The sequence below is a fragment of the Panthera pardus genome, unplaced genomic scaffold, assembly GCF_024362965.1.
Source record: "Panthera pardus isolate Hobbes unplaced genomic scaffold, ASM2436296v1 HiC_scaffold_13, whole genome shotgun sequence".
Classification (NCBI taxonomy): domain Eukaryota; kingdom Metazoa; phylum Chordata; class Mammalia; order Carnivora; family Felidae; genus Panthera; species Panthera pardus.
This window is the reverse complement of record NW_026526688.1, coordinates 143,444,770-143,464,038: the sequence shown is the minus strand read 5'-3', so window position 1 is coordinate 143,464,038 and position 19,269 is coordinate 143,444,770. Positions and strand designations below refer to the sequence as shown.

Genomic DNA, 19,269 nt, shown 5'->3' with positions numbered 1-19,269 from the left:
AAAAAGAATAGGGGTTTACAATGAATTACTTCCCTTTAAAATTAAGATAAAATTTAAAAACCTCAAATATTAAAATTTAGAACCCAGAAGAAGAGACAATCAAGTTCTATTATATCATTAAATAGATTAACCCTCTTTCCCATGTCTTCTGTACTCCTCACAGAATGCTGCCAGTAGCGTGTATTGGGCCGGGAGCAGTGGGTTGTACAGAGCAACTTCAATATCACCATAAACTTCAGAGAAATTATTTTTCTCACAACAAAGGCAGCTTTGTGCGTGGCCTTCAACTGGCCGCCTGGAAAATGACTGCAGTCTACAACTGCCAGGTCAATGTGGATGTTCATGTTAATTTTCCAAGTTGGGAAACAACATGCCCTATTGTTAAGGGATAGAAACATGTGAGAGATTAGCAATGAACAACTACAAACAACTAACTGAAAAGTTTCATTCAGTAAGGGAAAATTGTGCAGTAGCTTTACTTATCATTAGTTTATTTCCATTGCTCTTCAGAAAAGTTGGAAAAGAGAAGAAAATAGATCTGGCTGGTATTATTTCAGGGCTGGTTGGAAAAAGAGTATTGCACAAGAGGATTGTTCCTGGAGAGATGAGTCCCGCATGTGCATGTTAGAGGAGCTATGTGTGTAAGGTATGAAGCTGCATTGGATTTATTTGTACTGCATATATTTTTTAGTAAGATAAGTAAAATAGCCATTTGTAAGGAGCATTTTGGTACATGTGGCTTGCCAGTTGCAGCTAAAGGTTAGTCAGTGTAATGTTTTAAATAGATATAGACAAGACTATAAAAACAGAAAGACTGGAAGGGTATTTTTGTTACAAATATTTCTTAGATTATCTTGATACTTAGAATAAATGACTTTCTTTTGGAAAGGAAACAATTGTTTAAGAAAACAATTCTTAAATATTTAGATGGGCTGTGTATTATTTTTATTTTGTATATTATACTGAATGCCATTTTCCTTTTTTATAAAAAGCCAACAAAACTTTATTCTCATTTCTAAGATTTTCCTCACTTCTTGAAAGGTTCCATCTTAGAAACATATCTATCCTACCTTACTTTCTATGTTTCCTAACTGCCCTATTCTTATTTTTAATGTGGGGGTAGGTGAGCGCTCAGAGGTGTGGTTAGGGAAGCATGGCTCACTCATCAGCTCTAGTTCTGCCTTTCACCTTGCATCTGTAGCAGTTATGGGCTGAATAATGGTAACAGGATTGGCGATACAGACCAAAACTGCTGTCATTTGTTGGATGCCTGCCATATGCTATGTATTGTACATAGTGTCTCACTAGTGCTCACAATAATCCTGCAAGAAAGGGTACTACCACTTGCTTTTTAAAGAAGAAAATGAGGCTTCAAGAGATTATGTAACCCTCCTTCAAAAATTTAACACATTTAGTAACACTTTAGTACTAAAGTTGCAGAGTTGAGACAACAGCAATGATAAAGCACACTCACGTTCCCTTCTTCTGTGATGGAAGAGGGGAGTGAAAGGCAATCTCAAAGGTCTGACTTTGTAACTCCTAGATACAGGCCACCTTTGAAAATAGAAAACTCCAAAGAAGATTGAAGTAGAAAACTAAGTATGGAACAGTTTTGAATAAATGGAATCTGAGAGTCCTGGTGAGAAAGCAGCTAAGAAAGCTTGAGAATGTCTAGAGCTCCATTTAATTTACGCTGTGAGGCTTCTTAAAATTTCCCCTTTGTTAGTAATGCTTATCCTCTATTTCTCCATCATGGGTAGTAGTAGTGACCCTTAGAAAACTTAAGTACAACTGATACTTACTCCAAGTATAGAGAAAAAGGAAAGAAGCCTATGTTCTTTTAACAATTAGCTGAGATGGACAGAAACTCTGGTCTTAGGTAGTAAGTAGCTAATGTCAGTGCAGTAGGCCATTCTTCGCCATTTGAGCCCTGTTTCCTAACCCTCAATTTTGGCAATATGTTCAGAGCCTCTCAGGATGTGAGAGCCTCTCAGGATGTGAGAGGCTCTGAACATATTGCCAAAATTGAGGGTTCGGAAATAGGGTTCAAATGGCGAGGAATCCAAGAGTTATGGAAAAGAGGCAGTTTTAGAGTAAGTGGAGAGCAGTCCTGGGAATTGCTAACAACAAGTATTATTACTTAACAGCAGCTGAATAATGAAATGTTGAATGTATTTAGATAGACCAGGAAAGAGACAGAGTTCCTGTTGCCCATCAGGTTGGGGACAGAGTGAATAAGACAGAAATGTATTCCTGACATTTTGAGACCTGTAGTATATTTCTCCCTAGAAAAATAATACATATTAGATTAGTTGGATTTCTAGGCTAGTCTGCTAAAGTAGAGTTACTTCATAAGCCTGCTAAAATAGAATTACCTCTTGACTTGAAATATAGACCCTGTTGTGGGGGAAAAAAAATCATCTTGATCGAAAATAATGAGTCTTCAGGGTGCTTGGATGGCTCAGACGGTTGAGCACCTGACTCTTGATTTTGGTCAGGTCATGCTCTCATGGTCGTGGGATTGAGCTCCTCATCGGGCTCTGTGCTGACAGCCTGGAGCTTGCTTGCGATTCTCTCTTTCCCTCTGTCTCTGTCCCTTCCCTGCTCATGTGCACGCGCTCTCTCTGAATAAACATAAAAAAAAACAATGGGTCTTCAAATGAATTTTTGAATTAAGTTCCACTGATAAGTGGAGAACTACATGTAAATTAGAATTAAAGAAAATGTAGTCAAACTTTGGGAAGTTTTCATGGTTTATAGATATTCATTAACATGATAATTTACTCTTAATTTTTATCAAATCAAAAATAATAGTGACACTTTTGAGTAATACTGATCAGTTATTTTATAGAATGTTTCACAATTTTGGCTTATTTTTATGTCAATGAGGTTATGCATTTTTTGGTAAGAAAACTGGAAAATGTGGTTATGTGTTTCTCAGTGTATCATATAAAGGAATTCATAATGTTAATATGTTTTATTACTAGTAATACTCATTTTAATCATTTTGTTAAGTTTGTGTCTGCCAGGAAGAACTGCCACAGACTGGGGCAGATTAAGAAGAAATAATGAAATACAGTGTGGGTCTTGGATAGGATCCTAGCAGAAAGGACATTGGTGGAAAAATCGGTGAAATTATTTCTTCAGTAAAGTGTGTAGTTTAGTCACCAATGTTCATTTTCTTTTCCTGATAACTGTACTGAGGTGACGTAAGATGTTAACAGTGGGAGAAGAAGAGTGAGGGAGATAAGGATACACTGTACTATTTTTTCAACTTTGTAAAAGTCTAAAATTAACTCAGAAGTTAAAAATAGTACCTAATACTTACATAGTGCCTACTATGTACCAGACTATGCATCTGTTTACTCTTTGATTCCTCTCAACAACCTTGGGAGGGGAGCTATTATTATGCCCAGTTGGCAGATAAGCAAACTGGATACAGAGAGGGGCACCTGAGTGGCTCACTTAGCTGTCTGACTTCTGCTCAGGTCATGATTTCAGTTTGTGGGTTCAAGTCCTGCATCGGGCTCTGCGCTGACAGCTCAGAGCCTGGAACCTGCTTCAGTTTCTGTGTCTCTGTCTCTCTCTGCCCGTCTCCTCGCACTGTGTGTCTCTATCAAAAATAAACATTAAAAAAAAAAAAAAAACTCAACACAGAGAAGTAAAAAACAAGCCCAGTGTTATGTGGTTATTAAGAGGTCACATAACGATTCAAGAGGAAGGGAAGATGGCGGCGTAGGAGGACGCTGGGCTCACCGCACGTCCTGCTGATCACTTAGATTCCACCCACACCTGCCTAAATAACCCAGAAAACCACCAGAAGACTAGCAGAATGGAGTCTCCGGAGCCAAGCGAAGACGAGAGGCCCACGGAAGAGGGTAGGAAGGGCGGTGAGGGGTGCATGATACACAGACTGGCGGGAGGGAGCCGGGGCAGAGGGGCAGCCGGCCGGCAAAGCAGAGCCCCCGAGTCTGACTTGCAAAGGCAGAGGGGCTGGACGGAGTGTGTTCTGACAGCAAGCAGGATTTAACATCTGTAAGGTTATAAGTTAACAGCTCTGCTCGGAGAGCGGGAGGGCTGGAGGACAACGGGAGGGAGAGTTGTTGAGCCCCGGAGGGAGAGTTGTTGAGCCCCGGATGGACGACAGAGTTCAGCTTGGCGGGGAACAAAGGCGCTTGCCAGCGCCATCTCCCTCGCCCATCCCTCAGCCAAAATCCCAAAGGGAACCAGTTCCTGCCAGGGAACTTGCTTGCACCGAGCAAACACCCATCGTTGTGCTTTTGCGGATCCATCCCTCCAGCGACAGGTCTGACTCCCTCCTGGTGCCACAGGGCCCTTCCCAAAGTGGATCTCTGAAGGAAAAGCAAGCTGAGCCTGCTCCTCCTGCCCCTGTGCACCTTGCCAGTCCACCCCAGCTAATACGCCAGATCCCCAGCACCACAAGCCTGGCAGTGTTCAGGTAGCCCAGACGGGCCACGCCACCCCACAGTGAATCCCACTCCTAGGAGAGGGGAAGAGAAGGTACACACCAGTCTGAGTGTGGTCCCAGCGGTGGGCTGGGGCAGACATCAGGTCTGACTGTGGCCCCGCCCACCAGCGCAGGTTACTCCAGACAGCACAGAGGAAGAGCCCTGCAGTTCCGCACCACTCCAGGGACTATCCAAAATGACAAAACGGAAGAATTCCCCTCAAAAGAATCTCCAGGATATAGCAACAGCTCACGAACTGATCAAAAACGATTTAAACAATATAACAGAAAGTGAATTTAGGATAATAGTCATAAAATTAATCTCTGGGCTTGAAAACAGTATAAATGACAGCAGAGCATCTATTGCTACAGAGATCGAGGGACTAAGTAACAGCCAGGAGGAGCTAAAAAATGCTATTAATGAGCTGCAAAATAAAATGGAGATGACCACAGCTTGGATTGAAGAGGCAGAGGAGAGAATAGGTGAACTAGAAGATACAATTATGGAAAAAGAAGAAGCTGAGAAAAAGATAAAAAAATCCAGGAGTGTGAGGGGAAAATTAGAGAACTAAGTGATGCACTAAAGAGAAATAATCTACGCATAATTGGTATTCCAGAGGAGGAACAGAGAGGGAAAGGTGCTGAAGGTGTGCTTGAAGAAATAATAGCTGAGAACTTCCCTGATCTGGGGAAGGAAAAAGGCATTGAAATCCAAGAGGCACAGAGAATTCCCTTCAGACATAACTTGAATCGATCTTCTGCATGACATATCGTAGTGAAACTGGCAAAATACAAGGATAAAGAGAAAATTCTGAAAGCAGGTAGGGATAAACGTGCTCTAACATATAAAGGGAGACGAATAAGACTCGTGACGGATCTCTCTACTGAAACTTGGCAGGCCAGAAAGGGATGGCAGGAAATCATCAATGTGCTGAACAGAAAAAAATATGCAGCCGAGAATCCTCTATCCAGCAAGTCTGTCATTTAGAACAGAAGGAGAGATAAAAGTCTTCCCAAACAAATAAAAACTGAAGGAATTCATCATCACTAAACCAGCCCTACAAGAGATCCTAAGGGGGATCCTATGAGACAAAGTACCAGAGACATCACTACAAGCATGAAACCTACAGACGTCACAATGACTCTAAACCCATATCTTTCTATAATAACACTGAACGTAAATGGACTAAATGCGCCAACCAAAAGACATAGGGTATCAGAATGGAGAAAAAAACAAGACCCATCTATTTGCTGTCTACAAGAGACTCATTTTAGACCTGAGGACACCTTCAGATTGAAAGTTGAGGGGATGGAGAACTATTTATCATGCTACTAGAAGTCAAAAGAAAGCTGGAGTAGCCATACTTACATCAAATAAACTAGACTTTAAATTGAAGGCTGTAACAAGAAATGAAGAAGGGCATTATATAATAATTACAGGGTTTATCCATCAGGAAGAGCTAACAATTATAAATATTTATGCACTGAATACGGGAGCCCCCAAATATATAAAACAATTACAAACATAAGCAACCTTACTGATAAGAATGTGGTAATTGCAGGGGACTTTAATACTTCACTTACAACAATGGATAGATCATCTAGACACATGGTCAATAAAGAAACAAGGGCCGTGAATGATACATTGGATCAGATAGACTTGACAGATATATTAGAACTCTGCATCCCAAAGCAACAGAATATACTTTCTTCTCGAGTGCACATGGAACCTTCTCCAAGATAGATCACATACTGGGTCATAAAACAGCCCTTCATAAGTATACAAGAATTGAGATCATACCATGCACACTTTCAGACCACAATGCTATGAAGCTTGAAATCAACCACAGGAAAAAGTCTGGAAAACCTCCAAAGCATGGAGGTTAAAGAACACCCTACTAAAGAATGAATGGGTCAACCAGGCAATTAGAGAAGAAATTAAAAAATATATGGAAACAAACGAAAATGAAAATACAACAATCCAAACGCTTTGGGACGCAGTGAAGGCAGTCCTGAGAGGAAAATGCATTGCAATCCAGGCCTATCTCAAGAAACAAGAAAAATCCCAAACACAAAATCTAACAGCACACCTAAAGGAAATAGAAGCAGAAGAGCAAAGACAGCCTAAACCCAGCAGAAGAAGAGAAATAATAAAGATCAGAGCAGAAATAAACAATATAGAGTCTAAAAGAACTGTAGAGCAGATCAATGAAACCAAGAGTTGGTTTTTTGAAAAAATAAACAAGATTGATAAACCTCTAGCCAGGCTTCTCAAAAAGAAAAGGGAGATGACCCAAATAGATAAAATCATGAATGGAAATGGAATTATTACAACCAATCCCTCAGAAATACAAGCAATTATCAGGGAATACTATGAAAAATTATATGCCAACAAACTGGAAAACCTGGAAGAAATGGGCAAATTCCGAAACACCCACACACTTCCAAAACTCAATCAGGAGGAAATAGAAAGCTTGAACAGACCCATAACCAGCAAAGAAATGGAATCAATCATCAAAAATCTCCCAACAAATAAGAGTCCAGGGCCAGATGGCTTCCCAGGGGAGTTCTACCAGACGTTTAAAGCAGAGATAATGCCTATCCTTCTCAAGCTATTCCGAAAAATAGAAAGGGAAGGAAAACTTCCAGACTCGTTCTATGAAGCCAGTATTACTTTGATTCCTAAACCAGACAGAGACCCAGTAAAAAAAGAGAACTACAGGCCAATATCCCTGATGAATATAGATGCAAAAATTCTCAATAAGATACTAGCAAATCGAATTCAACAGCATGTAAAAAGAATTATTCACCATGACCAAGCGGGATTTATTCCTGGGATGCAGGGCTGGTTCAGCATTTGCAAATCAATCAACGTGATACATCACCTTAATAAAAGAAAAGATAAGAACCATATGATCCTGTCAATCGATGCAGAAAAAGCATTTGACAAAATTCAGCATCCTTTCTTAATAAAAACCCTTGAGTAAGTCGGGATAGAAGGAACATACTTAAACATCATAAAAGCCATTTATGAAAAGCCCACAGCTAATATCATCGTCAATGGGGAAAAACTGAGAGCTTTTTCCCTGAGATCAGGAACACAACAGGGATGTCCACTTTCACCGCTGTTGTTTAACATAATGTTGGAAGTTCTAGCATCAGCAATCAGACAACAAAAGGAAATCAAAGGCATCAAAATTGGCAAAGATGAAGTGAAGATTTCACTTTTTGCAGATGACATGATATTATACATGGAAAATCCGATAGACTCCACCAAAAGTCTGCTAGAACTGATACATGAATTCAGCAAAGTTGCAGGATACAAAATCAATGTACAAAAATCAGTTGCATTATCATACACTACCAATGAAGCAACAGAAAGACAAAGAAACTGATCCCATTCACAATTGCACCAAAAGGCATAAAATACCTAGGAATAAATCTAACCAAAGATGTGAAAGGTCTGTATGCTGAAAACTATAGAAAGCTTATGAAGGAAATTGAAGAAGATATAAAGAAATGGAAAAACATTCCATGCTCATGGATTGGAAGAATAAATATTGTCAAAATGTCAATACTACCCAAAGCTATCTACACATTCAATGCAATCCCAATCAAAATTGCACCAGCATTCTTCTTGAAGCTAGAACAAGCAATCCTAAAATTCGTATGGAACCACAAAAGGCCCCGAATAACCAAAGTAATTTTGAAGAAGAAGACCAAAGCAGGAGGCATCACAATCCCAGACTTTAGCCTCTACTACAAAGCTGTAATCATCAAGACAGCATGGTATTGGCACAAAAACAGACACATAGACCAATGGAATAGAATAGAAACCCCAGAACTAGACCCATGAAAGCATGGCCAACTAATCTTAGACAAAGCAGGAAAGAATATCCAATGGAAAAAAGACAGTTTCTTTAACAAATGGTGCTGGATAGCAACATGCAGAAGGTTGAAACTAGACCACTTTCTCACACCATTCACAAAAATAAACTCAAAATGGATAAAGGACCTGAATGTGAGACAGGAAACCATCAAAACCCTAGAGGAGAAAGCAGGAAAAGACCTGTCTGACCTCAGCCGTAGCAATTTCTTACTTGACACATCCCCAAAGGCAAGGGAATTAAAATCAAAAATGAACTATTGGGACCTCATGAAGATAAAAAGCTTCTGAACAGCAAAGGAAATAACCAACAAAACTAAAAGGCAACCAACTGAATGGGAAAATATATTTGCAAATGACACATCGGACAAAGGGCTAGTATCCAAAATCCATAAAGAGTTCACCAAACTCCACACCTGAAAAACAAATAATCCAGTGAAGAAATGGGCAGAAAACATGAATAGACACTTTTCTAAAGAAGACATCTGGATGGCAAACAGGCATATGAAAAGATGCTCAATGTCGCTCCTCATCAGGGAAATACAAATCAAAACCACACTCAGATACCACCTTATACCAGAGTGGCCAAAATGAACAAATCAGGAGACTAAAGATGCTGGAGAGGATGTGGATAAATGGGAACCCTCTTGCACTGTTGGTGGGAATGCAAACTGGTGCAGCCGCTCTGGAAAACAGTGTGGAGGTTCCTCAGAAAATTAAAAATAGACCTACCCTATGACCCGGCAGTAGCACTGCTAGGAATTTACCCAAGGGATACAGGAGTGCTGATGCATAGGGGCACTTGTACCCCAATGTTTATAGCAGCACTCTCAACAATAGCCAAATTGTGGAAAGAGCCTAAATGTCCATCAACTGATGAATGGAATAAAGAAATTGTGGTTTATATGCACAATGGAGTACTACGTGGCAATGAGAAAGAATGAAATATGGCCCTGTGTAGCAACGTGGATGGAACTGGAGAGTGTGATGCTAAGTGAAATAAGCCATACAGAGAAAGACAGATACCATATGTTTTCACTCTTATGTGGATCCTGAGAAACTTAACAGAAACCCATGGGGGAGGGGAAGGGAAAAAAAAAAAAAAACCGAGGTTAGAGTGGGAGAGAGCCAAAGCATAAGAGAGTCTTAAAAACTGAGAATGAACTGAAGGTTGGTGGGGGGTGGGAGGGGGGAGGGTGGGTGATGGGTATTGAAGAGGACATCTTTTGGGATGAGCACTGAGTGTTGTATGAGTGTCAAACCAATTTGACAATAAATCTCATATATTAAAAAAAAAGGTCATTGGGGCGCCTGGGTGGCGCAGTCGGTTAAGGGTCCGACTTCAGCCAGGTCACGATCTCGCGGTCCGTGAGTTCGAGCCCCGCGTCAGGCTCTGGGCTGATGGCTCGGAGCCTGGAGCCTGTTTCCGATTCTGTGTCTACCTCTCTCTCTGCCCCTCCCCCATTCATGCTCTGTCTCTCTCTGTCCCAAAAATAAATAAAAAACGTTGAAAAAAAAATTTTTTTTAAAAAATAAAAAAACAGGTCACATAGCTAGAAAATGTCTATGTTGGGGTTTAAACTGAGGTGTTTTGGATCTGGAAATTCATTGCATCATACTGGCTTTCACTGTGCGCCTATGCATGTGCACAGATTTCCCCCTACCCTGTTTGTCTTCCCACCCCTGTATGTATGGTTTAAGACTAATTTATAAAGAGATGAGTTCAAGATGGCCATATAGGAGGATCCTGAACTCACTTCCTCTCATAGACACAACAGATTTACAACTACATATGGAATAATTTCCTCTAAAATAAGACCTAAAAACCAGAGGAACAGAATCTCTACAACAAAGGATAAAAGGTCAGCATTGAAACAGGTATGAGAGGCAGAGACACAACCTCTCAAAAAAAAAAAAAAAAAAAAAAAAAAAAAAAAAAAGAAAGAAAAGAAAAGAGAAAACAGACCATAGGCAATCCACAACCAGGAAGGATCTGAAAAATATGGAACTTTTCCTTGAGAATCAAGGATCTGTGCTGCATATCAGGCACTGTAGCTTTCATAAGAGAGATGAATCCACAATATGCCTGGCTTTGAAAATCAACATGGATTATGTTCAGGAAAACCACAGAACTTTAGGGAATAGAGAATTTACTCTTAAATAGCTTGTACATAGATTCACTCATCCTTTGACCCCGTGCTAAAACACCAGTTTGGAAAGCACCTAGATTATAAGTGAAGAACATCTACTTAATTAATCTTAAGGTGTCTGCCTGAGATGCAGGAACTTGTTGGGATTCTGCTGACATGGAGGCACTTATAGGTGCCATTTTTGCAATCTTATTCTAATATGCTGGTGCTAGCCCTAGTGGTTGCCATTTGGAACTCTTTCTCTAGCCTGTGGGTCCAGGAGGGTACAACCCGCACTGCAGCCTTGCATCACAGCCAGACCAGTGAGAGCTCCAGCCACCCTCATGTTGTCGCCCCACCAAGGTAGGTGGGTGTGCACAGTTCCCACAGGGGGTGTCCCTACAGTGCTTGGCACAGGTGGCCAGAGGATATACCACTTCTGAGTTTCATGGGGTATCTCCTACACAAAACTACTTCAGGGCTGGGAGAGTTAGCTGATTTGCCTAATACAAAACACAAAGACAGGCAAAATGAGGAAATGGAGGAATATCCAAATGTGAAAGAATAAGACAGAACTTCAGAAAAAGACCTTAATGAAACAGGTAATAAATCTGCCTAATAAACAGTTCAAAGTAACAGTCATTAATATGCTCTAAACTTGGATAAGAATGGGTGAACACAGTGAGAGCTTCAACAAAGAGAAAATGTAAGAAATTAACAAACAGAACTTACAGGGCTGAAGAATACAATAACTGAAAAATTTACTAGAGGGGTTCAACAGCAGATTGTAGTGAAGCAGAACATATCAGTGAGCTAGAAGACAGAGCAATGGCACTCATCCACACAGAGCAACAAAGAGAAAAAAGAGTTTTAAAAATAGTGAAGATACCTTAGGGGCTTTTGGGACAATATCTGGAGGAATAACATTTACATTACAGGGATCCCAGAAGGAAAAGAGAGAGAGATAGTGCCACAAAACTTACTTTAAGAAATAATGGCTGAAAACTTCTCTAATCTGGGGAAGGAGACAGACATTCAAGTTCTGGAAGCCCACAAAGTTCCAAATAGGATGAATCCAAAAAGATCTACACCAAGATACATTAATAATAAGAATTGTAAAAGTTAAATAGAGTCTTAAAAGCAGCAAGAGAGAAACAACTTGTTGTGTACAAAGGAAATTCCATAATGCTATCAGCAGATTTTTTTTAGCAGAAACTTTGCAGACCAGCAAGGAGTGGGATGACATATGAAAAGTGCTACAAGGAAAAAACTTCCAATCAAGAATTCTTTAACTGGCAAAGTTATCATTTAGAATTAAAGAGGAGATCTGATGCGTTTTCCAGATAAGCAAAACTAAAGGTGTACATCACCATTAACTGGACTTACAAGAAATGTTAGAGACTTCTTTAAACCGAAAAGAGATGACACTAGTTAGTAACAAGAAAACATACAAAAGGGTTGGAATGGAAAAGGTAAATATATAGTAAAGATAGTGGAATAACTTATAAAGGAATTATGAAGGTTAAAAGACAATAGTAGTAAAAGTAACTAAAACTACAATAATTAGTTAAGGGATACATAAAATAAAACGATGTAAAATGTGACATTAAGAATATAAAACATGGGGGGTGAATAAAAATGTAAAATTCTGGAGTATGTTCAAATTTAAGCTCCTATGAAAACCAACTGTTATATACATAGTATGTTATACATGAACCTCATGGTAATCATAAGCAAAAACTTATTGTAAATACACTAAAGAAAATGAGAAAGAAATCTAACTATAACCCTGAAGAGTACCATCAAATCACAGTGGAACAGGGGTGTCTGGGTGGCTCAGTTGGTTAAGCATTCGACTCTTGATTTTGGCTCAGGTCATGATCTCACACTTGGTGAGATTGAGCCCCATGCTGGGCTCTGCACTGACAGCATGATGCACATGTGTGCATGCTCTCTCTCAAAATAAATAAATATACTTAAAAAAATCACAGGAAGAGAGAGAAGAAGGAAGGAATAGAGAGGAACTACAAAAACAACCAGAAAACAGTTAACAAAATGGCATAATTACATACCTCTCAATAGTTAAGTGTAAATTCTCTAATCAAAAGATAAATAGTGGATGAATGAATTAAAAAAAGAGACCCATTTGTATATGATGCCTATAAGAAACTCTCTTCTGAAGTAAAGACACACAGATTGAAGTGAGGGGATAGAGAAAGATGTTCTATGTAAATGGAAATTTAAAGAAATCTGGCATAGCTATACTTACATCAGACAAAATAGATTTTCTTAAAAAATTCATTTTAGATAAAATAGACTTGAAAACTGTAAAAAGACAAGGGCATTACAAAACAATAAAGGGGTCAGTCCAGTAAGAAGAGATAATGTAAACATACATGCACCCAGCATAGAAGCACCAAAATATATAAAGCAAATATTTACAGACCTAAAGGGAGATATTGACAATATTGACAGCAATACAAGAATAGTAGGGGATTTTAACACTCCACTTATATCATTGGATAGATCAGCCAGACGGAAAATCAATAAGGAAACATCAGCCTTACGTGGCAAATTAGATCAGATAAACTTACAAGATACATACAGAGTACTACATCCAAAAGTAGCAGAATACACATTCTTCTCAAGTGCATATTCTTCAGGATAGATTGTATGTTAGGCCACAAAACAAGTCTTAATAAATTTAGAAGACTGAAATCATGTCAAGCATCTTTTCTCACCACAATGGTATGAAACTAGAAATTGATTAAAAGAAGAAAACTGGAAAAAAAAATCCCACAAAAATCTGTATTTTAAACAACATGCTACTCAACAACCAGTGGATCATGAAGAAGTCAAAGGAGAAATCAAAGAATACCCAGAGACAAATGAAAACAGAAATACAGTATACCAAAATCTGTCGGATGCAACAGAAGCATTTCAAAGGCAGAGGGGTGGGGTGGGGTGGGGTGGGGGGAGGGGGGTGAAGTTCATAGTATTACAGGCCTTCCTCAAGAAACAAGAAAAATATCAAATAAATGGGGGCACCTGGGTGGCTCAGTCAGTTAAGCATCCGACTTTGGCTCAGGTCATGATCTCACGGCTTGTGAGTTCAAGCCCTGTGTTGGGCTCTGTGCTGACAGCTCAGAGCCTGGAGCCTGCTTTGGATTCTGTGTCTCCCGCTCTCTCTCTCCCCCTCCCCTGCTCACTCTCTGTCTCTCTCTCAAAAATAAATATTTAAAAAATTAAAAAAAATCAAAGATCACACTTTACACCTAAAGGAACTAGAAAAGGAACAAATGAAGCCAAAGATTTAGTAGAAGGAAGTAAATAATAAAGAGCAGAGCGGAAATAAATAATATAGAGACGAAAAAGACAAGATCGAAAAATCAGTAAAATGAAGAGCTGGTTCTTTGCAAAGATTTAAAAAAAAAAAAAAAAAAAGACATTCCTTTAGCTGGATGCACCAAGAGAGAAAGAGAAGGTTCAAATAAATAAAATCAGAGATGAAATTAATTAAACTAATGTATCTCTGTATGCTAACTATACTGGAATTAAAACTTTAAAAGTCAGAAAAAAAGAAAGTAACAGAAGTATACAAGATCATAACAAAGTACAGTAGACTCTTGAAGAACACCAGAGTTAGGGACACTGACCCCTTGCTTAGTCAGAAATCCACATATAACTTTTGACTCCCCCCCATAATTAACTACTAATAGCCTACTGTCAACTGGAAGCCTTATTGATAACATAAGCAGTCAATAAACATAGTTCATATGTCGTATCTGTTATATACTGGATTCTTACAATAAAGTAACCTAGAGAAAATAAAACGTTATTAGGAAAATTTTAAGGAAGAGAAAGTACATTCATAGTACTGTATTTATTGAAAACAAAATTCATGTATAAGTGGACCTGCACAATTCAAACCCATTTTTGTTCAAGGGTCAACTGTATTATGAACATTTATGTGCCAACAAATGGAATACCTTGAAGAAATGGATAAATTCCTAGAAACACAATCTTCCAAGACTGAATCATGGAAAAATTGAAAATCTGAATAGACAGAATTCTAGTAGAAGTTTGGGTCATAATAAAAAACCTCCCAGCAAAACCCCAGACTAGACAGTTTCACTGGTGAATTCTACTAAACTTTCAAAAAAGATTAATACCTATTCTCAAACACTTCCAAAATTTGAGGAGGGAATGCTTCTAAAGTCATTTTATGAGGCTGGCATTACCTGGACACCAAAACCAGACAAGGAAACCACAAAAAAAGAAAACAAAAGGCCAGTATCCTTGATGAACACAGATGCACAAATTCTCAATAAAATAGTAGCAAACTGAATTCAACAAGACATTAAAAGGATCATATGCCACAATGAAGTATTTATTCCAGGGATGTAATAATGGCTCAACATCCACAAATCAAACTGCAGTACACCACATTAGCTAACCAAATGAAGGATAAAAGTCATATAGGCATCTGAATAGATGTTTAAAAAAACAGTTAACAAAATTCAACATCCATTTATGATAAAAACTCTCAACAATGTGAGTATAGAGGGAACATACCTCAACATCATAAAGGCTATATATGACAACCCCATAGCTCATATCATGCTCAGTGATCAAAAGATGAAAGCTTTTCCTTTAATATCAGGAATAAGACAAGGATATATACTCTTACCACTTTTATTCAGCATAGTATTAGAAGTCTTGGTGACATCAGTACAGCAAGCAAAAAGAAAAAAGCATACAGAGTGGAAAGGAAGAAATAAAGCTGTCACTATTTGCAGATGACATAATACTATATACAGAAAACTTTAAGGTCTCCACTAAAAAACTATTAGAATAAACTAATTCACTAAAGTTGGAGGATACAAAATCAATATACAGAAATCAGTGGCATTTCTTTACACTAATAAACTATTAGGGAAATTAAGAAAGCAGTCCTATTTACAATTGCGTCAAAAAGAGTGAAATACTTTGGACTGAATTTAACCAAGGAGGTAAAAGACCTATAGAGTGGAAGTGTAAGACATTGATGAAGAACACAAATAACTGGAAAGATACTCTGTGCTCATAGATTAGAATTGATGCTGTTAAAATGTCCATATTATCCAAAGCAATGTACAGTTTCAGTGTAATGCCGATCAAAATTTCAGTGAATAGTATTTTTCATAGAACTAGAACAAGTAATTACAATTTTATATAGAACCACATAAAATACCAAATAACTAAAACAATGTTGAGAAAGAACAAAGCTGGGAGTATCATGCTCTGTGGCCTCAAAATATACTATAAAGCTATATTAATCAGAACAGTATGGTGTTAGCATAAAAACAGACACAGAGATCAATGAAACAGAATTGAGAACCCAGAAATAAATCTGCATGTATATGGGTAATTAATTTATGACCAAGAAGCCAAGAACATACAACAGAGAAAGGATGTTTCTTCAATATGTGATGCTGGGGAAATTGGACAGCCACATGCAAAAGAATGAAAGTATAGTACTATCTTCATACACAAAAATTAAAATGGATTAAAGAAATGATTTGAAAATACAAAATTCCTAGAAGAAAGCATAGGTGGTAAGCCTTTTGACACTGATTTTAGGGATGTGTTTGTTGGGTCTGACTCCAAAGGCAAGAGAAACAAAAATCAACTAAAAACCTTCTGCACAATGAAGGAAACCATCATCAAAACAAAAAGGCAACCTACCAAATGGAAAAGTTCTTTGCAGATCATATACACAATAAGGGGCTAATATCTGAAATCTATAAAGAACTCCTACAACTCAACAAGGAAAAAAATTAGCAGATAACAAAATTGGCAGAAGATCTGAATAGAAGTTGTTCCAAGGAAGATATACAGGTGGCCAACAGTCACGTGAAAAGATGTTCAGCATCACTAGTTATTAGGGAAATGAAAATCAAAACCACAATGAGATAGTACTTCACACCTGTTAGAATGATGGTTATCAAAAAGATAAGAAATAACAAGTTTGGAAGGGATGTGGTGGGACTGTAAATTGGTACAGCTTCTACTTGGAAACAGGATGGGGATTCCTCAAAAAATTAAGAATAGATGTAACTAAATGATCCAGTTATTCCACTTTTTGGGTGTTTATCCAAAGAATGTGAAAAGACTAATTTAAAAGGATATATGTACCCCTGTTTTCATTGCAGCATTATTTCCAATAGCCAAGATATGGAAACAACCCAAATATCCATTGATAGATGAATGGATGAAGAAGCTGTGGTATATGTATAATGGAATATTACTGAGCCATAAATAAGAATGAAATGTTGTCATTTGCAGACATGAATGAACATTGAGGGTAGTATGCCAAGTGCTAAGTCAGATGCAGAAGGACAACAAATACCATATGATTTCGTTTGTGTAGAATGTAAAGAAAAAAAAAAACTCCCAACAAAACAACAAAGCAAACAGTACAAAAGCAAACTCATAGATACAGAGAACAGATTGTTGTTTATCAGAGGGGAAGGGAGTGGAGAGTTGGTGAAATGGGTGAAGGGGGTCGATTGTATGGTGATAGATGGTAACTAGACTTTGTAGTGCATAAAGATATCGAATGTTGTACACCTGAAACTGAAAAATGTTATATACCTATTTTATCGAATTAAAAAAATGAAAATAATTCATACTTAGTAAAACAGGTCTTTGCTCTCCTGAGGCAATCTCTGTTAACTAGGTTTTTTTAATCCTTCAGAGGATTGAACATTGATAACAACCCACTTTGGTTTTTGTCCATGATATTCAGAGCTATGCTTTGGCATGGTTTTGTTCTCTTTTCAGAAACTTCTTACAGCATGTTGACTAGTATAGATAGCAGTTGTGTTGGAAACTAGGGAATCCCATCAGAGATGGTCCAACAAGAAGCCTATCTCAGTACAACTGACCCTTGAATAATAAGGGTTTGAACTGTATGGGTCCACTGATATGTGGATATGTTTTGATAAATATAGTACTGTAAATATATTTTCTCTTCCATATGATTTTCTTAACATTTTCTTTTCTCTAGCTTAAGAATACAATATATAATACATATAACATACAAAATCTGTTAATCAACTGTTTATGTTACTAATAATTCTTCTGGCCGACAGCAGGCTATTAACTTTTTGGGAATCAAAAGTTATACATGAATTTTCAACTATCTGGGGATTCATTGCCCCTAATCCCTGCTTTGTTCAAGGGTCAGTTGTAAAGTGTTCATTGCTCACAAGTGATGGGTGCAGTCTGCACAATAAAATTAAGTAGGATCAAACTTTTTTAGAATTTAGCCAAGAAGTTCTGGCTATTCTCATAAATGTTTCAGTTAATATGAATGCCCATTTCATGTTAATATTGAGGTTTCCTATTTCTTTAAAAAAACCCCAGCTTGGTAGCCATGTAACAATGGCTTTGTTTGTATTCTTTAAAAGGAAGGAAGGTTATGATGTGTGGAGTACTGTAGATAGGAACTTTGGGAGTTTGAATGAATTACTTGAGTCTGGTTACCAGTTAATGTAGAGACTGAACCTGAGCTGCTTATAACTGCTAGAGCTAGATGTTTCTACAAGGTGTGTATTGCTCTGAAGAAAAGATTCTTCCAGTGAAAGTGAAAGTTGATAAAATGCATGTATTAACAGTTATCTGAGTAAGCTTTATAATTCGAGGAATTAATCACTACTGATGCATTTGTTTAGAGAAATTCATTTCTTTCTGTCATCTGGGACAAAAAAGAAAAAAGAAACTAGTTATTTAAAAGGTGAGAAAAAGAGCAGAAATTTCCTATTTATGTACATATAGACAAACATAGCAACTATGTAGTCTTTGTTGCAGAAGCAACTTCTATTTTTCCTTTCCATAGTTAGGGTATTTTTTCTTGAGTTTTGAATTAAAATTTGTAAACAGCAGCAATAGTGATCTCTCCTGACTTTGGATTCACGGTGCAGGGGAAAAAGCTAATTGCAGACATTTGCTTTAGAAAGTCCAAAGGCCAGAGTTCTTTTAGCTTTCTGCTTCTTTTTCTTTTGCTCCTTTACAAATTTTTAGGGGTGCCTAGGTGGCTTAGTTGATTAAGCGTCTGACTTCAGCTCAGGTCATGATCTTGCGGTTTGTGAGTTCAAGCCCCGTGTTGGGCTCTGTGCCTGCTCAGAGCCTGGAGCCTGCTTCAGATTCTGTGTCTCCCTCTCCCTCTCTGCTCCTCCCCCGCCCATGCCTCTGTTTACCCCTCTTTTTCTCTCTCTCTGTCTCAAAAGTAAATAAACATTAAAAAAATTTCAAATTTTTATTCACATCCCCAATTTTTTTCTATTTCTTCATTCTTTCTTTTTAATTGATTATAATATGGAATGGGATTTTTAAAAAATGTCTAAAATTTATTTTTAAAAGGTTATTTTGTGGTTTTAAGTTTAAAAGATTGTTAGTTGAACCTTTGAACTTAGAAAAACTGTGTTAGTTTTTCTCTAACTAAAAACTTGAATTAAGTGGCTTTTAGCTTACATTTTCAATTTTTCTCATTTGATGTTTCTCCTTGTAGGTACCTCAGAAGAAAATAAATGTTTTTTACTTGCCATTTACTCCCATTACACATTCAGACAATCCCTAATTGTGTGGACATCTCAGTTAAACTACCAAATGACTTTGACATTAACAAAAAAATGACTTAGTGAAATTCAGTAACATTAAGGGTAGGAGAATTTACTTGAAGAAAACAAACAAACAAGCAAGGGGTGCTTGGATGTCTCACTCAGTTAAGTATCTGACTCTTG

General features: G+C 37.8%; 1 protein-coding gene across 3 annotated transcripts in view; it reads left to right on the top strand.

The window, feature by feature from the left end:
- ART3 (ADP-ribosyltransferase 3 (inactive)) overlaps positions 1-19,269 on the top strand; it is a 141,365-nt gene that overhangs the window by 59,854 nt on the left and 62,242 nt on the right. Inside the window, exon 1 of one of the 3 annotated variants that reach the window (XM_053901476.1) lies at positions 511-646. The exons of the other annotated variants lie outside the window; for them this stretch is intronic. The gene's annotated coding sequence lies outside the window, so the exon portion shown is untranslated. Of the gene's footprint in view, positions 1-510; positions 647-19,269 lie in introns of those variants that run through there. 3 annotated transcript variants of the gene reach the window in all.